Source organism: Rhamphochromis sp. 'chilingali', assembly GCF_963969265.1.
Source record: "Rhamphochromis sp. 'chilingali' genome assembly, chromosome: 20".
NCBI classification, from domain to species: Eukaryota; Metazoa; Chordata; class Actinopteri; order Cichliformes; family Cichlidae; genus Rhamphochromis; species Rhamphochromis sp. 'chilingali'.
The window spans coordinates 13041038-13044740 of NC_137947.1; the positions used below are offsets into that span (position 1 = coordinate 13041038).

The window sequence follows — 3703 nt, forward strand, 5'->3', positions numbered from 1 at the left end:
AAAACTGCACATTCCAGGGTGGCCTTTTGTTGTGGGCAGTCTGAGGTACACCTGTGCACTACTCATGATGTCAGATCAGCATCCTGATGTGGCACACCTGTGAGGTGGGATGGATTATCTCAATATAGCAGATGTGCCCACTACCACACATTTGGACTGATTTGTGACCACTGTTTGGGAGGGATGGTTATATTGTGTATCTGGAATGAATTTTAGGTCTCTACATCCATCCCATGGAGAATGGGAGCAAAAACAATAGTGTTGCGTTTATATTTTTGTTCAGTGTATGTTTATCATATTTTTTTAGCTGGTGGAAACAACACAGCAAGAACACCTTGAGTGACGTGAGGTTTTGAAATAGGAATCAGCTGTCATATTGTTCTCTTTTCTTAAACCCTCATAAATTCACCTACACCACTGTGGAAAATGCCACAAGGTCGAGGCAGGAGGTGGGAGATGATTTTTGGACTCTTTTACCACAATCGTGTTTTCCGTCTTTCACAAAGAGATATTTCATCCTGTTCATACAATTTTGACTTTTTTATGACCGTGCACATGTAACAGAGTCATAAATCACATTGTTATAATTACACAAAATGTGTTCTAAACCCCCAAACTGCTCCTTTTATACCTGACTTTTAGGACCTCCAAGCCTGTAGTTGTGTTCATTATCAGTTAGAGCCCCTCCTCATTCTTTTCTTCTTCTTCTTTGGTGCAATACTATAAATACAGCGTACCCCTTTTGCCTCTCCCCTTTTTCTACAATTCCCCTGTGGGAGAGGTGGGTGTCATTTCTTTCCAACACCTTAAAAACACACATAATTCATATTTAGCCACCCTGATGTTTATGATTGCGATGTTAGTTCAGTTATTGTCATTATTAAGCCTGTTTTTGTAAGATGTGATAAGTGTGTAGTATGTGTGTATCATAAATGTGTTTTAGGCGCCATAAATGCTAGCATGAATATATACTCCTTGCTAGCTTGGGAGCTGTGGTGGGTTGAGCTAACCCTCTTCCCCACTGTTTGTATTTGGTCTAGGAGCTGGAGTGGGCAAATTATTTACTTGGAGGTCTTTCTTTCTTTTACCTTTTTTATCAGGTATGTCGGATTTCATGTTGTTGTTTTTGTTTTATCTTATGTCAAATATGTTATGTGTAAATGCATATTTTATGTTTAATGTAAAAATAAATGCCAGCCCTTTTTCTACAATTCCCCTGTGGGAGAGGAGCTGGAGTGGGCAAATTATTTACTTGGAGGTCTTTCTTTCTTTTACCTTTTTTATCAGACACAACGCAGAATCACACCGGTTACACACACTTTAGTGCTAGTGATGGTAAATTTGATTCTTTTTACTGAATCGAGTTTTAAGGAGTCACTCACCAAAGTGAATCGGATTTTTTGAGTTATTTGAGTCACTGAGTCAGTAGACCAGAGAGTGCAAAAAATGTACATTTTCACTCAAACTTAATTTGTTTCTCTTTTTATGTATATCCTACTGCTAAGATGAGTGATTGTAAAAGAAAACAACTATTTTATAGAGCAAAAAAGAGCAAAAAAATTTCTAAAGGGAACATTTATTTTATTTTTATTTTATCAGTATTTTCCTTAAATTTGTCAAATATATATTTTCTCATCTAAATGTCCACTGAGCTGTGAGCCAGGGGGCGGTAATGCGCCTTAACATTGGTTGCCAACCAAGAAGAAGAAGAAGCTGTGCGCCAGGAGGGAGGGGGTGAGCGAGTCCTGAGTGATTCGCTTGCGCTTACGATTCAGCACAGGAGGGAGGGGGTGAGTGAGTCCTGAGTGATTCGCTTACGCTATGATTCAGCACAGGAGGGAGGGGGTGAGTAGCTCAAATGTGCTGTTAGCATGTTAGCAGAGCGATGCTACTGTGAACCGAGGAGCTAGTGTCTTGATGTGAGCTTCTACTCAGGTTTTTTTGTTCCAGTTCAGAGCAGAAATGTTTTTGTTAAGGTACTGGATGTTGTGCTTTTCTCCACAATTTTAATTATAAGCTAGATATATTTCTACTAATGAAATTATTTTGCTAACAGCAACAGGGATGAGTCAGTTGGGCTTGTGAATCATGATTCTTGAGTCAGTAAAGTGATTCTCGAGTACTGAACGATTTGTGCATCACTATTTAGTGCTGCCGACACTTTTAAGTATTTGAGGCTGCGATACTTAGGCCTTAGTGTGGCTATTAGGATTCAGCCTTGACAGTTCTTTGGTCATAGCCTCTGTTTCTGTTTCCTCTCGTGCTTTATCTGAAATCCGTCTCCCTTTCCCTTCTATGTTACTGTGGGCTTGATTGCAGAATTGGAGACAGGTGCCCTGGAGCCTGAACAGAGCCCAACCAGCTGCAGCCACTTCAACAATCAAGTCTCCTTCACATGCTCTGCTCTGCCACCTCCTCATTGCCAGAATATAGCCTCTCCTCAAGTAGTCATTTATGGTTAACTTTACTGCTCTGTGAGTATTCTGCTGTGTATAATTCCTCTTTTTCTATGCCTGCAGTTCCCCTTAGTTGACCCAGCCCTTGTCTCCAGACCTCCTGTCTTGCCTGTCCCCTTTGGCTCCCCTCTGCATTACCCCCTGTACTGCTCAGTCCTATGTCAGCTTCTGATTCTCAACTACCGCCCTAACCCCCAGGTCCTTACAAGCCCATAAGTAACTTCAGTGTTTCTATTGCCACTTTTGAAATGCTTTAACCCGTTTCTCTGTCTCTGCTTTGTTTCGCTACCGCAACTGTGACAGAACCCGCAATCAAAGTCATTTATGTTTTTCTGTCTTGTCATCTTGAGACAAAATCTGAATTAACCGGATCTGCTTAGAATTTTTCTACATGCCACAAGCATAAATGAATTTTAATTGAATAACTGCACGGTGCATGAAGAGCAAGGTTTTTGGGGTTTTCTTTTAGGGTTGGCTCAGGACACCACTGGTAGAGGAACATAATATTAAAAGGACCAAAGATCAAAGGAACTTCAGGAGGTGTGCTGTACAAATGATTCAGAGACCAGCCAATGAGTGACATGTGCCTAATCCTTACACTTCCTGCTAAATCAGCCTTATAATATTAAATAACAGCACAAAAACATAAAATCCAGTCTATAAATCAATATTGAAAGCAAGTAGCCTTGACGATGTTGATTTGCATGCTACACTGATTTGTTAAATGGATGTTAATACGACGACAAACAAGGACAAAATCTTGCCATGTTCTAACTTCATTGGGGAAAAAAATCTGCAGGGTTTTATTCACTGCTGCCATATCTAAGTAAAAGCAAATATTTTAGAAGTTTTGAACCGGTCACAGTCGAGTGGTCAACACAATCTAGTTTACAAAGCCCTTTCTCCTGTATCAGCAAAATTTTCATTACATCAAGATTCTGTCAAAGCCTTATACTTTGAGTTGCTTAAAAGCTAAATCTGACTCTGCAGACAAATCGGCTCTGAGTAGCAAAAGCCACTTTCCTACTGCTGCACCCTTACAGAGAGGAAAATTACCATGTGGAAAATGCCGCAGCAGCCTAAAACTTTGCAAGATAATACATTTGAGAGTAGCATCCATCACCTTCACCCCCCCCCCCCCCCTCCGGCTATAAGTCTCTCTATTGCTTTAACACACAAAGTGCTGTGGTCACAGCTTAAAGGAGAGACAGCCACTTCTTTCTTTTCTTTTTTTTTTTTGCGGTTTT

The 3703-nt window shown here is 40.4% G+C and overlaps 1 long non-coding RNA gene across 2 annotated transcripts; it reads left to right on the forward strand.

The window, feature by feature from the left end:
* The first annotated feature begins 590 nt into the window (after positions 1 to 590).
* LOC308388038 lies at positions 591 to 3230 on the forward strand. 2 transcript variants are annotated; one of them, XR_013970028.1, is made up of 3 exons: positions 591 to 1100; positions 1653 to 1845; positions 2320 to 3230. It is a non-coding gene; the product is annotated as an uncharacterized lncRNA (long non-coding RNA). The 2 variants fall into 2 exon arrangements; XR_013970029.1 differs by lacking the exon at positions 591 to 1100 and having other exon boundaries at positions 1140 to 1845.
* Positions 3231 to 3703: the final 473 nt, after the last annotated feature.